General features: G+C 35.8%; 1 protein-coding gene across 2 annotated transcripts in view; it reads right to left on the minus strand.

The window, feature by feature from the left end:
- Window positions 1-17,555, minus strand: part of LOC117399687 (protein FAM110B-like) — a 61,681-nt gene extending 44,126 nt beyond the window's left edge. For both annotated transcript variants that reach the window (XM_033999022.3, XM_033999017.3), the window contains exon 1: window positions 17,330-17,555. The gene's annotated coding sequence lies outside the window, so the exon portion shown is untranslated. The remainder of the gene's footprint in view (window positions 1-17,329) is intronic.
- Between the last annotated feature and the right edge of the window lie 5,381 nt (window positions 17,556-22,936).

A 22,936-nucleotide genomic window follows, 5' to 3' on the forward strand; every position in this document is an offset into this window, starting at 1 on the left:
GATTTGTAAACAGTTCAAATTAATCCCAGTTCCATGTTCTGAGCCAGCTTTTTCTGGAAAGATTAAAACAGGACTATCACTGCAGTATCACTATACTGATCAGGGATAGACAAGTTAGCACAGCAGTTAATTGCTTCAGTGTGCTAGTTTTATTGACCATGTACCACAAAATGCGTAAATCACTGTTTAGGCTGTGATTTGAACTCTGTGTTAATAGGGCAGATGTCAATCATGCAGGGTAGAGGATACAGATATCCAGTATAGGGATACCATTCCAAATCAGAACTACACCAAAAAGAAGAAAAATAAAACCCTCCATACTTTTATTTGTTGCACTGAATGCCAACAGCCATCAATGACACAGCAGTATAAAACAATGGATGCTTTGACAATCACTTGGCAAAGTGCTTTCTTTTTTTTACCTATGGTCCCTGTCTATTGAGTACTTGTCTGGCACACATGTGTATATCTGCAGACATAAGGGAGCTAAAGTCGACTGTCAGGTGAAAGGTAAAGCATGCTTATCAAAGCTAACCTGAAAAGTTGTCCTGGATATCAAAAAAGAAAAGTCTTAGCGGACATAAGAACTGAGAACCAACTGAAAGACAGCAGGTGGTAGACTTCTCTTACAGAGATCAAAGAAGGGCCCCAATAAAGCAGGTGGAGAGGACTACAGTACCTGAAATCTTAGCACCTGGGGCAGAGGATGTATACCAATATCTCTCACTCGTCCAACAATTATTTGTGACAAAAAAACAAGTGTGACAAACAGCTTTCGTATGCCTTCTAACGCATCCAAAGTACTAAAGTTTCATTACAATAGGAACAGTTGTTTTCTCGATATTTGTAACATTCATGCGGGTTCTTCCACTACGTTCCTGTTGTCAAGATATGCATGGGCAGCAGTGTGGAGTAGTGGTTAGGGCCCTGGACTCTTGACTGGAGAGTTGTGGGTTTAATCCCAGGTGGAGGACACTGCTGCTATACCTTTGAGCAAGGTAGTTTACCTAAATTACTCCGGTAAAAACCCAACTGTATAAATGGGTAATTGTATGTAAAAAATAATGTGATATCTTATAACAATTGTAAGTTGCCCTGGATAAGGGTGTCTGCTAAGAAATAAATAATAATATTAATAATAATAATAATCCCCACAGGGGACAATAAGTTTAAGTCACAACACTGAGTGGCCAGAAACCTACAAGATGGAGGAAGGTTGTATGCCTGAAGCAAAAATCTGTCTTAGTTAATGTAAACAATTAGCCAAAAGTATTTGGTGTCTAAAGATTTGAATTTCCAGGAGCTAGTATTAAAATTAGTATCCGATTCCATTCTGGTTTGCATGATAATCAGTATTGGGTCAGCACATCATATTGTAGGTCTTCTATCCCATCTCATAACATCCTGTTGACACAAAAAGCAGGATTGTTTTGGCAAAACAGTCAAGGTTGTGTGAATCCTATGTACTTGAGAATTCTGTGCATTCACTTTTACGTCAGCAAGTTCTAAAATATGTTCATTTGTTCCAGAAATCAGAACATAAATGATAAGCACAGTTGGAAGTATCTCAAGACTGCCTTCAATACTTTATACTTGCTGTCATTACAAACAAAACTTGTATGTACTCATTTAATAGTCAACTTTAATGGGTTCATCTTAAAATATCTTATAACTAGAGCTAGGGAACTAGGGAATTAAAATTATGATGGAAGAGAAGTTTGTTTGTTTCTAAAATGCCTAAACCGCACATAACAATTAAACAACGCTGCAGAGGGGATGTATGCAGCTGACGGTGAGAAAATAATGATGTGCAGATTCTGCAACTGTCGGCTGGAACTGGAGTCGAAAGATACCGTCGTTAAGCATTAGCTGTTTATTCCTTTTGGGGAAATATGACTGGTTTACTTATATTTTGTATTAGTATGCTAATTATTTGTTTTATTTCAAGTGGTGCAAACTTTGCACTGGAGCAAATGCTGTTTTTGGTTTTTAATGAATGAATCTGCTTTGCCTAGTGTTTAAATACTGAGAAACCCCAAGCTTGTTTTGTATACTGGAGCCCTGCTTCAGTGCAATGGGATTGAAATACAATTCCTATTGGGGTTTTTTAATAGGTAGATTGCTGTATGTGCAATTATTAGGATAGCCCCACAATAGCAGGGCAGTGTGGAGTAGTGGTTAGGGTTCTGGACTCTTGACTGGAGGACACTGCTGCTGTACACTAGATTGCTCCAGTAAAAACCCACCTCTATAAATGGGTAATTGTATGTAAAAATAATGTATCAAAAATAATGTAATTGTATGTAAAAATAATGTGATATCTTGTAACAATTGTAAATCGCTCTGGATAAGGGCGTCTCCTAAGAAATAAATAATATATATATATATATATATATATATATATATATATATATATATATATATATTTCTTTATTATTATCTTATTGTATTTTTGTAGAGGGTATGGGCAGAATCTACTGCAAATAGGCAGTTAATTAAAGAGTGGGGGACTGTTACCGTTACTGCCACTAATAAGAAATTATGGTAACTAAATTGTTTTTCTATGCGAGGTCTGTTTATGTCAAAATTGATGATTTTTTTTTTTTTTTTTTTAATGGATGTTTAATAAAAAAATATGTATGTAGCTAAAACATCATGTATACTATATTATTATTGATATACATCTATTTGAGTTGTTTTATTAATGTGTATCTGTAATAAAACGAAATGTAAAAAATAAAATGAAAAATTATTTAATAATAATAATAATAATTTCACAGAGCTCTACTTATAACCCAATAGGTACAGTATGTCCACAGACATGAAGTTTTCAGTTACTGACACAGTAGTCAGCAGCTGAACATGAAAGTTGCAGATTTTATTTATTTCCCGCCTACACCTTTTTAAAAACAATAATACTGATCACACTAGAAAGGTAACAATTACAAACAACGTCATGATCCAACTTTTAAAACTCTCCTTAACGTTATTACAATGACATTCAAACTGCACCACATTCTCCTAAAATTTGTGGTAACACCCTTCTAACCAGTGAGAGTAGAATCTTCATTTTAATGGAATGTTATTACACTGTGAACATTTAAGCAGCATATTAAGTACAGTACTTGTATAGAAAATCAGCAGATCTGCAGCAGTTCTAGATATTATTGACAAACTCAGACAGCCATCAACATTTTTATTTTAAAAGTTGTATTAAGTTTTTTTTTTTTTCATTAAACATAGTGCTTGTATCAGATTTCTATATTAGGTTATTGCAGACTATGTAAAACAATAATTTATATTAATGTTTTGCTAACAGAAAGCTAACAAGGTAACTTGAGGACCCACAGAGCTAAATATAAGCCCATAAAAATGACATAACTGCACAGCTTTTGAAACTGTCATCACTTTTGGTTTGTGGTGTGCTGGTGGAGAGTCTTCAGTTGACAGATCTGAAGCTTGTATTCCTGTAAAGTGCCTACACAAGTTGTTCTGACATCCATGGGGAAGAAAACACTAAATCCACTGTGGCAGCACCATTCATAGTCTTGGGTTACTTGGAGAATGATAATTAGTAGGTATTTCCTACACTGAGGTCAAGAACAGAGACAATACACTCTTTAGTTCATATGTATAGTTTTGAACATAAGGTAATAACACTATGTTGCATAAACATCACAGCTTTACAATGTCTGTGTATGATGTGATTAAAAGACCCGTCAGAAGCATTTCAAGACCAATTTTCCCTGACAAAATTAATTTCATCTTTCAATTTTAGCCTTGCTAACATAGTTTGATAGTTACCATATTTTTTTTAGATTTAAACACTATTTAAAAAAATAAAAAATAAAAAATGTTACTAGAGTTGAACAGAAGCGATATTAGTTATTTATTGGACATGCACAATCCATCGATTTGTGACATTTAAAACATGAAGCTTGACAAATGCGTTTATAATGCTAGAAATGCAATGCTTATATATGAGATTATCGGTACAACATTTTATTATTTTAAAATAAAATACTGTTTTTATGTATTAATTAATTTATGTATTTATTTTTCGGTGAGAGTAGTGCAGAGAAATAATGTTGTCCTTTCACCCCAAATCTGGGTCAGTCACAAAACTGAAAGAACGTCAAGAATAATCAGAATTCCACAAAGCAGCAGTAATAGTTAGCAATGATTTTGTATCTGTGATGCAACAAACTAAAACACCTGTACATCAGGACTTGGATTCAGCTTATCGAGAAAGAGTGGACATGGCAGAAGCTATCTTTATATTTGAATAACTCCCAAGTACTGCTTATTATAGTTGTACTCTTAGTAGATTAATTTACTAGCGAATGTGTTCCAAACTGCACTGAAAGGAACATTTACTTAAAGTATGTTATACATTTGCTGAGGTGAGGTGGGGTCACAGGGAACCTTTTGTGTATTTTGAAGAATTTAGTGAACTCTTCAAGCTACAAGGCTAGATCTGTCCCTGTTAATAACTCTTAAATATCCTCTATTATTCTCCTAGCAATGTTTAATGTTAAACACAAACTTGTGCTTCACACACAGACATTTCATGTTTTGCAATCTAAATCCTTCTGACTGTCCCTGATGAAACTTTAAGGGTGCACCATCTGTTCCCACTTAATACAACAGTGCTTTTATAAATCCCTTCTGTTGATTCATCCAATGTCACAGCCATGAAGTTTTTTCAAGCCTTATTCATTCTGCTTAATGTCCACATAATCTGATGATTCAATTAGTAGCAACCATCTGTAAATCAGACTCCTTCTTATTTGCAAATTTAAAGACCAATAAAAATAAGAAACTGGTGCCTGTATCATTGTAGTTATAATAGCTTCATTTCTGCACCCTTTGGCCGAGCTAAAACAGTTCATATGGTATTTGTAACATTTATAACAACTGTCATAGGTCCTAAATGTAAAATAAATATGACATTATTCGCTCTATGCAGTAATCAGTATTTTGACTGAACTACTGTACTGTACAAATAATAACTAAGTTTAAGTCTGTGATGTTGTAGTTCTTCACAATGGTGTTGGTCTGTTATTGAATTATTGGGACAGGCAGAATGTACGCAATATGTTATGAAAAGCATTGTCACATCCAAAATGTGACAAGGATCTGAGTATTACTGATTACTAGCTTGCCAAGGAGTTCATAGACTTGCTTTCTTAACATAGGAGTCTCTGCAAACCTCACACGGTCAGAAACATGCCATTCATTTTTATTAACAAGGTCACACAGAGATGATGTTACAAAGCTATAGGTGTCAGTCAAACTAAAGGTCAGATAGTCATACCTCATAAACTTATGTCAATAAACCGCACTCTCCAGTGTCATAGTCTCTAGGTTAAATACCAATACCAGTCCCCTTTAGTGTCAATCCATTTAGTACTTGCACTGCTCACATTGAAATAAGGTTTCTTTCCCAGATGCCATTTCTGCTTTCTGCTTTAATTGCTCCTCCATTTGTAAAAGTTCATACACAAACTATGCCAATGTTAAAGCAGATCAATTCTACTGTATCCCCAATGGCTGCATACTGTATCTGTGTTATTCCTGAATGTTTTACTGAAAACAGAGGCCTTCAAAAAACTCTATGCAACACTTGTTGGAAGGAAACTAATTCCACTTCAGAAGTTTTGGAAGACAGGTTTTTCTGAGTAAGAACCCTGGCCTTAATCTCTCAAAATATATTCAAGGTCATCATCACCATATCACCAGGGAGCATTGCAGTACACAACAGCCCACATCTCAGGCACAAGGCATTGACTATTACTCCTGTAAGCATTTTAGAAGTTTTGTGTAGACCATCATGGCCTCTTGTTATCCCCTTACTTTGATTTAGGGCGGTGTATTCCAAAATAAAGCTTTTACAATACAACAAATATCACACATTCTGAAAACATGAAATTACCTAAAATTAAAAAGTTATACACCAATGAAGTGTTTATATAACAGCATGCTACCTGTACTTTACATTATTATTTAATCTTTTGTATTCTGGTGAACTGCATAATGTGCTTAGGAGTTCTAAAAAAGAAATGTAATCAGGAAATTCCAGAAGACACAGGGGATTTAAGTCCGTCTGAATCAAACTGGGGAAAATGGCTGAAGGTTGTTTTGCCATATGGTCCATTAAAGATGTTTACATTTAGATGTATTGAATCATACATTCTTAATCCCCTACCCCAAATCTATCATGTCAAATAAAACAGAAAAACATTACTGTAGCAGTGATGCATCAAGATCAATCAGGTCAGTCTGTCTCAGTGTAGTAGGGTTTGTTTTACTTCTGAGGAGCACAACCCTTTCACAACAGGGGAATCCAGGCTAGTGCAATAACACAGTCATGGATGTAGATCCACACTATGCCAATAGAAGTCTACGAACTACAGTAGAACCCTCTTAACCGATGGACCTCTGGCATGTGTCATTTACACATGCTGCTACCAACTGAACAGTACCAATGGAAACTGATCAATGCACATTTTATTTCTAAAACTGAGACTAAAACTGGAAATTCAGCTCTGAGCAGGACAGAACGGATACAGATAAAAGCCAGGCGAATGCAGTCTTTGTTTGTGTGGGTGCTTTTTATTGTCATTCTAAAACACCATTTCTGTCTCGGCTTAACACAAACATTTTTGGAATGCTGTTTTCTAAATTGCCAAATACTGTATTATAGTGCTTTGTTTTGCAATAATTCTCTTTGTATATGTGCGGTAAACCTGACATTTTTAATTTATAATGGCCCAATAGTAATAAAGCAACTACAATGTAGTATTAAAAATTTCTCTGAGAAACTATATTTTCACATATCTAATGGACCCCTGGAACCAATTAAAATCGGATACGAGAGGCTCAGCTGTATGGGCTAAATAAGTCTTTTAAGGGTATTTTCTCCTTAAGAGTTCTCACGGTGCCACAAACCACTCAGGTACACACTACTAATGCAGTGCTCGATATTAACGGTGGCCATGTATCAATTGCCGCAATGCCCCTCAAAATGTAGGTCTATTCACAGCAATTATGTCCACAGTGCCCTTTCACCTACATCAGCTAGAGAGACGTCTGTATTAGGAATTGTTTGGATCCAAACAATAACATGATTATGGGATTTGCATGGTTAAGGTGCACCAATACCACACACACTTGTGTCAATATTTCTGAAAGCTCTATGAAGTTAACCTGTAAAAGGGAAAAAAACAAGCCAACACATCACATGTTTTAAACTGAAGCGCAAAAGGGACTGTAACAGGGGGGAGACCTGTGCTGACTCTGCTGGCGTGTTCACAGTGCTGCAGGAAGAGGGCAGCAGTCATCCAACAACCGCCTGTCAGTCATGGCCGTGACACGGGGAGGTGGGAGAGGGGGTGTGTGGACTCTCCCTCTCTCTGAATGGCTGTGAGGCGGGTCTTGGGGTGATTGTTGGCCCTATAAGATAATACTCTACTGTTTCCTCAGGTCTGCCAGATTTTAATGAATGGGCCAGCAGAGACCCGACGGACGGACAGAGCGGGGCTGGAAGAGAGCCACGCGCAACTTGAAAAGAAATAAAAAAAAAGACAACGCCAAAAGAAAGAATAAGTATAGCGGGGAAAATAAATGGGCAGAACCCCGAATTGTAGAGAGTAGTGAGGGAACAGGGTGAGAGTAGGACGGAGTCCCGGGCCGTGCGGCTAGCGACGGTTGGGGTTTGTTTTGCTGCTGAGTGCGGTACTTTATTTTGTAGATTTTGTGTATTTGTTTTTGTTTTCTTTTTGCCTTCTGTTTCTTATGATTTATTGCGGTGGCGTGTGCGCTATAGGTGAGCACTGAGACACCTTTACCATCGTTGGTAACAACGGTGTCTCAGTGCCACCTGGTGGCGAGAAATAAATAGTGCACCCAAGGGGTGTTTAGAAACCCAACTTTCTGTCTCCCGTGTCAGTGATTTCCCCCACCCTTCCACAGGGACGATAGCAATCTGATTGAACACAAATGCCTGGAAGTCCAGAGGTGCTGTATTAACACCAGCAGAATACGGTAACCCCAGTTTCATGCAGCAGTTGTGATGGTGACCAAACGTGTGTGAGTACTGTTTACTAAAAATGTAGCTTAAAATAAAACGTTGCATTCAAGAAATTTAGAACAAGATCGAAAAACAAAAATACATTAACAAAATGCCCTGAAAACTTAAAATAAAAAAATAACTATAATGAAGGACTGAAACGCAGCAAAAGGTTTATATACCGTGCATCATAATAAACTTATCACTATTATAACACATTTACTTAAACAAAATATAAGGTATATAAATGATCAACATTGACAAAATATTTTTGGTTTCTTTTTAATCACTTGGTCATTCATCCTTGACCATGACACGCTTGAGTGACTATGACTAAAGCATATGCATTTAATCACCTAATTAATGAGACAGTTGATTGGACACTGGATATGGAGTGATTTCAGCTGTTGAATTGCAAGCAATAAAGAAAAGCACAGAAAAAAAAAAAACAATATTCCACGTCTGTCAAGACAGCAGTGCCTTCGTGCAATCGGCATGTTGGAGGCTGGACTAGGGCAGCGTACTGTGGCTTGCCATCTTGGGTGCTCACAGCCAGCAATATCAAACCTGGCGAGACAGTATAACTAGACACACTCTGTCAATGACAGGCCACGAACTGGCCAAGAGTCACAATACCTGCCCAAGATCGACAGATCATTTTGCAGCATGTTCGTGATGTAAATTGTTAATCAGCACAATAAAGTCACTGCACCTGCTCTAAAAGAGCGTTTGTCATTTTTCGATCAAGTGAATTTTATCCAAATATAAGTGATAAGTTTCTTTTGATGCTCAAATAGAAGTGATAAGTTTCTTTTGATGCTCATTATATATGCAACTAGCTCTTTGAGCTTATATATATATATTAGCTCAAAGAGCCAGCTGCCCAACATTTCGATATGTTGTACATATCTTTCTCAAGGGAGCCTGTGTTTGAATCAAAACATTGGAGGTATTTATAGGTTTTTGACGGCATGACAACTACTTGTTATTGTTTACATTCAAATCCATGGTTTATTCTTACATGATGTAATGGTGTTCTATATATTGTGACATCATTTGTACTTCTATCTTTGAATCTGTATTAATTATAATTAACATTACTTTATATAAACTTATATTTTTATTATATCATGCAATGCTGGCTCTGAGGATCAGTCTTGATTTGGCCTCCCCAGCGCATCAGCATGCACAACTTTTGAATGAATTTTGTTTCTTTATTTGAATGTTATATATTTATTGAAGTTAATTAGTTCATTCTTTTCTGTTGAGTCCCGCTGGCATAATCGTGTTCAGTCTAGTGTTCTGCGATACCTCATTTATGGAGTATTGATACGACACCATGCACAGTATCATGATATTCGATACTATCGCGATACTTTGGATCTTATGTCCATTACATGCTAAATGTAGTTTTTGCTCAAGAGCCAACTTTCGTATATGTTTACATACCTTTGTCAAGGGAAAGTGTGTTTGAAAACAAACAGTGAAGGTACTTATGGCTTTGGATGTCATGGCAACTACACTCATTTATTTCCATTTAAATCTATTAATGTGATTGTGATGTCATTCACCACATACTGTAGTTGATGATGTAATGATCTACTATTCCTTTCTATTTAAACCTTCAGGCATCATGGTACTGAGTTTATTTATCCATGTATTTTCTTTTAGTCTTCTATATTGTATATTGTCTAATTACATTTTTTCTAAAACTATGAATTTTAGGTAATTCATGTTGTTCTTTGTAAAGTGCTAAACCACTGGTTCATTTACTTTTGTATTTCTTATGTTTGATAGGTGGTTCTGTATGCGTTTGTATAATGTTGTACCTGTCTCTCCTACATATTTAATTTTATTACATTTTTGGCAAAATATACCATAAACAAGGTTGCTAGTTTTGCACGAGGGATTTTTTAAGATTTTTTTTCTCTATTTGTGATTTCAATTTTATCTTTACAAATATATTTGCAGGGAGCGAAAGAGGAGGGTAAAAATCAAAAGATAAAAATAAGTAGGATCAGTGAAGGCTACTGTCCAGCCTGATCGTATTATTTTGTGTTCGTGACTTGTTTTTGTTTATCTTTATTTTGCCCGGTGAGCAGTGTTTTTGTTAAACCTTTTATTTTATTTTTGTATTTGAAAATAAAACGGCACCGCAGCGCCTTTACACCTGCATTACATGTCTGTGTGTGTCTCTGGCCTGACGTCATGACTCAGCCATCCCTGTCATATTTTGAGATTATTAAATTGACCCAAAAGCCCTAGCTCTGAAGCCCAGCATTAAGAACAAAGTACTGTTTTAGTCATCTTCTACAACTACAGCTTGTCGGTAGCAATTATTGGCAAACAGTTCGTATTTGCATTCTTTTTAGTTGTTAACTATATCAGTGGGATATAAATAGTAGAGGACAAACTTATTTTACACAATTGTATCACTTGCTGAGCACCAGCCAAGGTGACAGGCTGATTTAGCAGTTGCCAGTATAGGACTGGTTGTTTTCATCAATGCAAAGTATTAATTGGGTGGTTTTGTGGATAATTAAATAAATTTGGACCAATTTTGTCTTTGTTTAGTATTTGCTGTCCAATAGATGTGAACTGAGCTTTCATTACAGCAAGTCAAAATGACAAAGCCGTCACATGTGTGAACTGATTTTAAGGTTGATTCACAGTTGATGCTGCTGTGACGTTCCAGCGGGCATCTACTGTCTGATAGAAGCCTGCTAGTGCTATAAGCTGATTGACTGATGGTAGTGAATCATTTTCTAATTTAATTTAAACCGCAGAAGAAAGAATGTTTCTAGAGGCGATGTTACTGTGAAAAATAACACTCATGGCGCAAACTCATAGGATACATAGACACACAAGCTTGTGAGGCAAGGAAAATGTCAGCAAAATTGTCTTACATTAGCCATGGAATACAATTCTGGTAGTGGCCATGAATATCACCTTCTTAATTTCAAATCATAATCTTCAGAATGTAAACTTTTAGGAAATGTTGCCTGGCAATTAAAATAATGCAACAATACAATTATTCTAGGTAAACCTGTAAATTATGAACTGTCAGTTAAAGTTTCCCTAAGGTGAAGAAAAATAAAAGGATACAGGGCTTCTGAGAAGCAAGCACATAATTTTATGAATGCAGAGTGATGCATTAACTTCAATAATCCTCCTGTGCTCAACAGCTTTGTAAATCTCGAAAATACTTAAATATATAAATATCCAAACAGTCTTGCTCATATGCACATTTCATAGACATGTCAAACTTTAACCTTCATCTCATGGAGCATTTTTATTGAGCTATAAAACTACCGGTATAGTGCACTTATACTGTATTTTAGTGTTGTAAATCGAACCCTGACATTGACATAGATCATCGTGCAAATTCTAACGACAATTATCGATCATCGAGTTAAGATGCTTGAAAAAAAAAATAATAATAATAATTCCCCACAGTAACAATTTAAAGGAACAATACGTCCTCTTTTTATAGAGCACGGTATAAAAAAAAACTCATTCAAACAAATCCTGATGTTTTAAGACACATACATTGGCATTTAAATATAGCACTCTCCAAATTTCATATTCCTGCCGTCACTAGCCTTTGTCTTGTTTCGTGTAAAATCTGACAAATTTCCAGTGTACCATAATGGTAAATTAAGAAAAAAAAAAAGAAATCAGCCCCCACTGTCCAAAGGAGAAAAAAAAAAACAAGGTTTGAAAACTACATTAACATTATGGCCTATTCACATGGAAATTTATGAATTACGTGGCCCAGCTTCTGCTAGTGAAAGCAGCAGTCTCTTCCAGTGTGCCACGGCTACAGAGATGCATTTCACTTTTTGCTGTCATATTTTAATCAAAACTTTACATGACTTGGCATAGCCACTTAGATTTGCATTATCTTCAATGAATACAACTATATCATCATTTTTCCAAACAGTACATTAGAGGTAGCCTACCCTTTCCTGCAACAGAACTTTCGACAGCGACAACTCTGGTTGATAAGTTTATTTTGCGTCGCCATACTTGAATATGTATAATATCTCTTTCATACATGTATGTGGATTTATTATTAATTGACTTACTGCCCACATCGCAACCAAGATATGAAGAATATCTCTTTCATACATGTGTAGGCCTAATCAATCTACATACCACGTCGCAACCAAAAATGAGTCACATACTGGAGTGCTCAGAGAAGCGTTTCGCCAACGTGGATTTGCTTACATTTATACAGTACATTATTAAGGCCCTACCTATTTCACGGCTGTGAAAAACGTGACACGGACCAAGAAATTAATTCTTCACTGTGAAAACTGTCTATATTGTGTACTTTTACCCTGCACTTAAGTCCAATTAAGTTATGTGCATCGGTCCAGGTTCCTGATGTGATTATAAGCTTGTTTCAATTTCAAAAAGAAAACTGGACAGGATTTATTGATTGACACTTAACTCCTGTCCAGCCAAAAATCTACAATAATTGCTGCTGTGGATCGTGTACAATAATTTTGCATTCTACTGGTGGAAAACTATTTTGTACAGCCTGCAATGTTTCATTGGATCACATACGTTGAGCTAAGATCCAGCGGCATTTAGACAGAAAAACAAAAAAGGTTGTGGATCGTGCATTGCTTCAAAACGTGACAATGTAGTAATGTTAAATATTATTAATTTCACTTAAGACAGGTGACAACAGTTGGGACTGATTTAAAACAAAATAATATGTATAAAATACATTAACAAAGCAGGTTACTCTTGATCTCTGCATCATCATCCTGTATTTGTTCACAGACGCATATTCTCAGTAACTTTTAGAAGCAACAACAAAGATTACATTCTTGACAGTAAGTTGATATATACAAGACACGTTTTTAATTGCATGGAATATTTGATTTCATTAAAATATTATCGATTTGTTTTCGTGGGGTCCCAATCGATAAATAATTTGATTATTGTCGTTATCGTTACAAGCCTACTGTATTTTATCACTTAACATTCAATAATAATATCTTCAATAAACTGTTCTGTTCCTCACTCTGTTACTAAAACATTTTTGCTGTAACACTTTTCAACTCAAGACTAGTGCGCTTTGATTTTTGTCTCTAGTTTTCCATCTCCAACAGCCTGTCCAGTAATGAGGCTTGCTTTACAACCGCAGTTCCAGGTGACACACCTTTTCCAATGCAGTAATTAAAGTGTTTGTTTATTAAGCATTAGAAAAATGGACATGGGTCCCAGAAAGATGGGCTATTATGGCAAGTTTTATGAAGTGAGCTAAGTACACTTTACACGCCATCCAAAATCTTAGCTTCTGCCAAGTGATACAAGTCTACTCTCAAGCCTTGCTCATAATAGCCTCTGCCAGTTTCTTTAATTGCTACAGCTGGAACAGATTTCCTTATCCACAAGGGCTCAGTACAATACAAATTATAACAATGCCAAACCTTTACAGCTTAGCCAATGGACTGAGCACAGTATCAGAAAAAGAGAAGCAAGTAATTAATGATTCGGCAGACCTCTCTATTTAGATTTTTTTTTTTTTTTTCCACTTCAGCGGTTTGAATTATAAAGCTGCTGATTACGGACTCCATTTTGTAAACTGTTATTTAGTTGTCCAAGTTAAAAGACTGTCATAACGATTAAGAGTTAATAGGGGAGACAGCACATTAATTCTCTAGGTAAAAATAAACAGAAAGCTAAATGCATTATTCTTGTACTCCGTTACTATAATTACACTCATCCCCCCACCCCACCCCACCCCACCCCCACCCCCACCCCACACCCCACCCCCACCCCACACCCCACACCCCCTTCCATTTCCACTTTGCTTTAAACTGGAATGACAACATTTGAGAAATGATTGTGTAGAACAGGGGGGTTAGTGGATACCCACCACAGTATGTAATGGGTCACTATAGTGTATTGTTGGCCAAAATTAAATAAATAAATACATAAATAAATAAATAAATACCTATAGATTTTAAAATATTTTAAGCATGCAAGTGATTTCTACCATAAATTGCTACACTTCCTTATACTTGCAGTGCATTCAATTTAGGCCTGCCTTTTCTTTGCATTTGCCACAACCTACATGTTGAACACAGTAACAGCTTGGATTTTGCACCAGTCTTCACAAAACTAGTTTTGTGAAGACTGCCTCCTAGCCTCCTATAAATGTTTTGGATTGCATCAGGCTATAATCCAATAGAAATATTAGTACAACATTCACTATTTCATGTTCTTACCTTACGACGTCCAAAAGGGTTGGCACAGTGTTCAGCAGTTGAAATTACACAGGGGTATACACAGTAAACAGTAGTGTTTATTATATAGTCACATACTACAGTACAGACTACAGTACTTGCCTTAGTTAAAAATCCAGGGGAATTTAATTAGGGGCCCTTTGTTTGTCTTTTCTAACTTGAAAGCCAAAAACACCATTCACATGTAATCTGTGTTCTTGAGAATAACCACAGGACTACAATATTGATAATAACAGGTATATATTTAGCCGAATGCAAATGCTATGATCAAACCATGTCAAAAATATATTAATGGTATTGAATTAAAACTAGAACCCCAGGTGACCATGCCAATTCACCCATCATTCACCGTGGGATTTGGAATGGACTGTTTTCTTGGTTTCAAATCTTGTTTTAGCCTACTCACAATAGGTGATATAGGCTATTTGGGGGTGGGGGGACTAAGGTTGTGTATTCATTATTTATCTGAGAATGACTGGTATTAGCAGCATCTGCAACTTTAGCTAAAGATCCGTGTTTGGCAGCTTACCACCTCAGTAACATAATGTCATGTAATTGATGCGAGATTCCAGGTGAAGAAAATAACTGGTTTATTGCAGAAAACGTCAATACATGGTACTGGCAAGTGCTACAAAGTCTTTAACAGTAGTTACTATACCCTTATGTAAAATACATTGTTATGGATTTATTTTCAATAGTAGTCAAAGTGTCTTTATAGAAGTAAGCACGAGCCCAGTATAGTGCAAAGTAGTGTAACAAAAGAAAAGCGGATCCAAAGTGGAAGATCACTAGCATTTGGCTCTTACTGCTATCGACACATTGGCAGGCAACTGGAACAGAATAGCAGCTCCAGAATACACTGTTATACAGAGTTATAATTCTAAGTGGTTCTTATTGTAATTGCATTGTAACACTTAAAATACTGTTCAAAGTTACCTGAGACTGGCATGGCTATACGATAGATGTGACATGAACATACACATCTATAAATACACAATTTAGACAATTCAGTATTGGGGTTCATATAAAACTCGAATAAAAGACTGAACATGCATACATACGTACGGACTGACAGACACATCTACTATATTCATTGGGAATATACTTCCCAGGTGGAAAATATGCTTCCAGTTGGTTACAGTGGTACATTAATGAAAAAGAGAAAAAAGTATTCTATATAAATGTGGTTTAATCAACTGAGTTAAACAGTGGTGTACCCAGTTCTGACAATGCATATTATCAGTGAGGGCCCTTTGTGTATTTAACAGTGCATACGAGTTTCTTTAGCGTATTTATGTCTGATACCATTTAAATCAATTGAATATACTTGCTATAAAACCCATGGCTATTTGCCACCAGACTGTTCTATTCTGATATCGTGTAATACCCACCCCCCCTCGCAAGTCCAATGAAGCATTTACGTCAGTTTAAAGTTCTGAACTAGCACCTCCCGACAGAACTGATAAACTGTGTTAACTATGCCAGATTGTATTTGTATTCAGGTTTGTTGTTTTGGGCAAAATAATCAAGTAGTGTTCCTGCCTGTAACTGCATCCCAGTGTTAAACATTACCTACTTTACTACTTAGTGTGCAGCTTTCCAACAAAAACGGTAAACTTGTAAACATTTGAATGAAAAAAAAAAAACGAATTTACATAGCAAGATTGATTTGAATCATAAATTAAACTTTTTATGCAAAGAAAAACTCTAGTTTCATCAGATGGGAATTCCAGGAAAATGCTCCAGCTCTGGGAAGAAGTTCAAAATGGATCATATGAATTTTCCAGGTACAGACCTACAGACCCCCCCCCCCCCCCCCCTATACTTGTATATAAAATCTTGCAATGCAACCTCTTAAGTCACAACATGAATAATAATACCTAGTTAACAATCCAGTCATGCTCCGAATTGCTTTGAGCACTGCTGTCAGGGTCAGTTGAACTTATAGAGTACTTCCTTAGTTCTAATCTACTAATGAATTTTAGATCAGGTATATCACCTCATTATAACTTCCATACGTTTTAAATTATGAATCTTAATAAAATGCTCTCTTAGGAAAATAAATGGCAGAGCAGAGATCTATACAATAAATCTCCCGGGGTCACTTGAGGACACAGGAGGTTACAGCTTGTGTCAAGTTGTCTCAAAAGGTTTTCTGTTTTTCTGTCTTCATTACACTAGCAGTAGGGGGCTCACAGTGCTAAACCCCCCAAGTTTTATATAAAAATAAAAGTGACTGCTTGATCATTGAATGATGTAAATGTCGCTCATTATTTGTTTCGTATCTATCGATGTCTCAGAAATCTGTGTCAAAACATACAGGATTAGTATTAAGCTATATAATATATTGTGTGTAGTTGGCACAATTTTTTTTTTTTTTTTTTTTTTACAGCTTATGCTGCCCAATTTACGGGCAGTTAGTTAGACAGGAGCAGTAAAATAAAACTCCCTCGCATTGTTAGAGGGACCACCCTATCGAGAAGTAGCAATTAATTCTTAATTCCTTTGAAAATTACCGTTTGTTAGTTTAGTGTGACTGTTTTCATGAGCCAGTTGTGATGTTCTTAAGCAGAAAGTTACCTCAACATAACAGTTGGCACATAGTTTACCTAACTGTAAACCTGAATTAAAGAACAGCTTAAAAATTAAACTTAGAGGGAACACAACCAAAAACCATTCTGTGTAAGCCGAGAACAGGCAGATTAAAGCCGGGGGGGGGCTGAAACTGCCAATTATTGTAATTGACGACAAAATAACAAACAAAAGACACAATACAATACTATACCATACAATAATAATAAACTTCATCATGCCTTTCCAGTAAGCATATTTAGGTTACAAACACTAGTAAGACCAGGGGAGACTTAAGTTAAGAGCTCGGTTTGTTTTGCAGAAGCTAAATCAATAACGATTTGCAAAACTGGTATAGTATTTTGCTCCTTTATTGATTCCAGCTATCAATGAAAAATACCAATAATGATTATCGTCTTACCTTTTGCCTGTGAAGGAAAGTGCCGGTGTATATAATTTATTTTAATAACTATGCTGATGTATACTTCCACTGCTGCCTCTTCTGGTCTCGCAGCACTAATTCAATCGGTCTGTCAATAACAGATGGGAAACTAGGGGGAGCGACATACAAATTCGACTCTTTGTTTCTTAATTCATTGTAATTAAATTCAATAGTTTAGTATTAAGATTGTTTTTACATAGTTATTCATTTGCACAATAATGTTTTGGTGAATTGGTTGCTAAGATATAGAAATTCAAACAATTAATCAAACGACCCTTCCCTGCAAACTGAAGTGATTGGTTCCATCTCGTTTTAAGGGGCGTGTTTTTTAAGACCATCACAAATCTTTCAGCTCATATAAATTCAGGTAATCATGTATTAAACAGGGTATGTTTCTTTACGCAAATAAATAGATAAACAAATAAATACATAAAATGATCTACACATTGACAATACCAATATAGCTTAAAAAATGAATTACAATGTCTCACTGAACTTCAGTGAGAATAGCTAATTGTGGTCATTCGTGTATTACAGTCGGCATTATTACAGAGAAATTTCAATCTGATACAGTGAAATATATATTAGAAAGATATGTACAACATATGGCAACGTTGAGCAGCTGGCTCTTCGTGCTAATATATATATATATATATATATATATATATATATATATATATATATATATATATATATATATATATATAATAAGGGTATAACCCCATTAGAATCTGCTCTGTAAATTGTAAAATAGTATATTACCAAATGTAGATTGTAGCCATATTATTAACTGGAAACAAAATTGCTTACCAGCACTCGGTCAAAAGCACTGCGATATTCATTTAATGACTTTTACAGTTACAGCTATTCAATTGTTAGAACCCTATATTATAGATGGAAATTTATTGTTGCACCTTCTGAAAGTACACAGTGGTATCTTAAATATTCTGGTTTCCAAGGTTTCCAAGCACTACTAACAGCAAGCTTAAGCTTCTGCATGACCGCTTCAAATGTGTAATAGCCTGTGGCTCACCCAAACGGTTTAGCTGCAACAGAAGTTGCATGTAGAATGTATTTTATTCTTGCTCTGATTTATTGTTTGGGTGTCTCAACAGACCATACGGTTCAAATCTGTTCACTGGTCAGTAAGACAGGCCTACTGTAATATATATATATATATATATATATATATATATATATATATATATATATATATATAAAAATATAAAGTAATAATAATATTATTTTATAACATGGTAGTTATACACATTTAATACAAGTGTTAATTTATGGGATGTGCCTCTGTGAAAGTGTCCCTTTGCCTTTTCTTCAAAATAGGGCCCTATGTTTTCTTAATTGTAAGATTATTACGAGGATCTAACTTCAACAGTGTTAAATTAAAAGATGTATTTTAATTTCTGTTCTAGTACTTGTATTTTCTATTTTCTTCATGACAAATATGAACTGCCCTGTTGTTAGGCACAACCTGGAACATTTCATAAGGAATTTTCTATATTAGATTACATGCATCTTTGCAGTAATCATGTGAATACCAACCTCCAGGAGACTAAACATAATCTCAGTCATATTCCACTCAACAATAAAACAGTGGATGCTGGGTAGCTGTATGTTATAGGTGTACACAGGAAACATCAGCCGGTGGCCTTTTACTGTGAAAAGACATGTACTGTAGAGTGGCAGAAATAAATAAGAACATAAGAACATAAGAAAGTTTACAAACGAGAGGAGGCCATTCAGCCCATCTTGCTCGTTTGGTTGTTAGTAGCTTATTGATCCCAGAATCTCATCAAGCAGCTTCTTGAAGGATCCCAGGGTGTCAGCTTCAACAACATTACTGGGGAGTTGGTTCCAGACCCTCACAATTCTCTATGTAAAAAAGTGCCTCCTATTTTCTGTTCTGAATGCCCCTTTATCTAATCTCCATTTGTGACCCCTGGTCCTTGTTTCTTTTTTCAGGTCAAAAATGTCCCCTGGGTCGACAAATGACTCCTATATGATCCATAGAGGGACTTTCAAGAATCAAGGGGATACTTTATATCATCTACATTTTCCTAATATTCACATTCTTCCCTGTTTTACGCCCAATTGTGTGTTTTATATGTGGTTCTCTGGTGTTGTTTTGCTTAGATCATTATTAGCCATGTTTACTTTCTATTTCACTAAAATCGTTTCTAAAAAGGCTCCTCGGGCTGATAATGGGGAATGCAGATTGATGTTGCACAGGCTTCAGTGAAATATAAACCAAATATACTTTAGTGCTTTACCTGCTGCATAGAGACATGCAAATATTCTTTCCTAACTCGCTTCCCCAAGATTAGCTTTAAGAAGGCTTTTCAAAAACAATCTTAATTTAAATTAACTTGTGACTGAGCTATTTGACATTGTACAAAAACTATATTAAAATTTTAAAAAGAAACCATTTAAACTGGGGTTTTGATGTAAACTCAGAGCTGAATGCATTTCTTTTTTTTTTTTTTTTTGCCAATGGCAAATAATTGGATAACAAACAGATCACTGATGCATTCTGCTGTTGCTGATGAATTACCTTTCATTTTTTGCAGAGCTGAATGTGTTGCCTGCAATAGCCTTTAGAGATAGGCATAACAATATATCTTTTTTTTAAAAAAGATTCAAAAAAAGTTTGGTTCTGCTTCTGACAGAGCATGCCTACCAGTGATGTCTAATCTATAAAATAGCATTTCAAATGTCTGTAACAAATGTATTTAAACAAACCCTATAGTTGTTTTGTGTGGTCTGCATCCATTTGAGATATGCAAAAACTCATGTGGCTAATATCACTTATTAAAATGATTTCTCTTGAGTAGAATTGATAGAACAGGTGTTACCCAAATTCTCAAAAAGTCTGCTTAGTTTGTTAAACAGTGGGTTGTAGGTTAGGTTCCCAGAGATACAAACTACAGTACTGTACATCTGTTGACTAGGAGTGACAGTTTCATGCCTTGCCTTTAATAAAACTACACGCAAACTCGATCTCAGACCACTCCAATATTAAATTAGTGCTTCCACTTCTAACTGCAGTCTACAATCTGCAATACTATAGTTTGTTAGAAATTAAGGTTCACTTACATGTTTCCAATCTAGTTTAATACCCTCGCTTAAGGTCACTTTCACACCTAGTTCACTTGCAAGTGATTCAAATTGTAGTTCACTTGCAAACAAACACATTTTCTTTCAGGTTTGCTTTAGTTCATTTCACAACAGAAAAAATCAAGAGAACTTGAGTTTCATTTAAAATTAATTCAAATTTGTTTGTTTGGTTCATTTGCAGCTCGGCTCTCTTGCTGATTACTAGAGTGGAAGCTCTCTCTGGAAAACTTTTTCAATCATGCCCAACATGGAGAGTACTTACTGTGATCTTGTCCATGTTCTTTTGGTTTATTTGGTGTTTACATAACCAAATCATTGCTGAAGAAACAATCATCCCTCACCAGGGCCTCGTACACACACAGCCTAAATTCACCTTTTGCTCTTAATATGGAACAGTGTACACACACAGCCTAAATTCACCTTTTGCTCTTAATATGGTTTGTGTACACACACAGTTCGGGTGCAAAAGGCAACGACAACCACACTCATTAATTGTGTTCGGAACAAGTAGCGAGTGCGGTTATTTATTCAGTTTGGTTACTTAATGTGCAGCAACTGTGTGTATGTATTAAAACGGCACTAAAACAACCACAGTAGGTGGATTTCTGCACAAGTAATGATGTCATAGTTTATCAGACATTTCCATGTGATAAACATGGCTAGAACAATATAAGTGCCTGATGAGCCAAGTTGATTTTGTAATATTGATGAATAGTAAATTCATAACAATAGTAAATAGTGCATACACAAGGCCGACCTTAAGGCAAGGCAAGCGAGGCAGCAGCCTAGGGCCCCCACCCTTTAGGGGCCCCGAGCTCAACCGGACTGCCATGAGATAGAATGTATTCATTACGTGTGCGCAAAGCGCTCAGGGGTGCAAATCTGCCGCTGTGGTGCTAGATTCATGCGCTAGGTTACCTTATATAGCACCAGCAACATTACATTAAATTCTGGCACCAGCAGGACCCCACTTTGTAGCGCAAATGTGGTTTAAGTCCCTACTTGGTGTTTTTTTTTAAATATATTTTTTCTAATTTAAACAAATATTAAAGAAAATGTTGGTAAGTCATGGTGCCCACTTAGCTGATGGAGAATCATAGACCCCACTTGGTAGCATAGACGTGTAGCGTGTGCGTGTCTGTTTTTTTTTAAAATCTTTTGCTAAATTGCATTACCTTTACATTGTTTACAGTTCTGTGCATGGGTAACATTTTTATTTCATTTTACCATTGGGTCGTTAACGGGGAATTTTACATACTGCTACAATACATATCAGATTTAAAAGTATGTACTGTATTACAATCCATGTGCCGTCTCTTTTGGCAAGTGATATTTTCATTATCATGCCGTTGTGAATTAAAATACTACTTCTGTTGAAAATATAGCACTGTACCAACATAACAAATACAGTACATGTGAATGGAAGCCTACTTATTTTAAAACACAGTCTTTTCAGATATGTATTTTTGATATTGTATCTTTTTTGTGTTCCCTGAAAAACTGACAAGGGTTGGAACGGGCCAAAATGAAATAATCAGATATGCGTCGCATGTGTATAACCATCACTGAAGTCAAAATTTGATAGGGTCGGATATATGACTGCTGACTGTAATATTACAGGCTGCTATAAGTCTTGCCATGGAGATAGATGTGGCAGAATTTCGGTTTTACAAAATATTACAAATATGGGTGTGATTAGATATGGGGTACATTTTGTTAAAAATATTTACTGTAACACAAACACAAACTGAAGGGGGGGGGGTGTCTGCTAAGAAATAAATACAAAAGTGGCATTGCACACAGTGTCAAAGAGGGATTTTTTTGTTATTATTATTATTTAATTCTCACTGGTTATTCTCGCCACGACTTGTCAGAACCCACTTATAGTTAGGCATTACAGTATTTTTCAATAGGCCTACTGGGGCATGGTCATTTTAGGAAATGTTAATATGTGATGTGTTTGAAGTAGACTGGAATTCTGAGTGCTTTGAAGTTGTGAATTCTATAACATGATAAAGTCTAACAAACAAACTGTACTCATTAACAGTATTTATAATATCATTAATATTATTTACCATATCTTAACGTCAGTATATGTAGGTGCATATGATTACATGCTGCACCTATATACTAATTTTAAGATACGGTTGCTACTGTAGTATACATTTGATGATCTGGACACCGCACAGATGTTTGATGTTCATCACCACCTAGGCCGGCCCTACATATAATATACTTTTTTTTATATTTAATCAAAATACAGTTGTATAATATGCTGCTGTAAGAAAAAAAAATTGTATTTTTGGTTTTGCAACTTAAATAAAACAATATGGGACAATTCGCATCCCCAAACGCCACAGTGCGACCGCAACTCGTTTTTCCACTGATACCAAAAGTCTCATCTGTGTGTTTTGGCACTCCCAGAAAGGTCTCAGTAAATGACAGAGACGCATATAC

Source organism: Acipenser ruthenus, chromosome 4 (genome assembly GCF_902713425.1).
Source record: "Acipenser ruthenus chromosome 4, fAciRut3.2 maternal haplotype, whole genome shotgun sequence".
NCBI lineage: Eukaryota > Metazoa > Chordata > Actinopteri > Acipenseriformes > Acipenseridae > Acipenser > Acipenser ruthenus.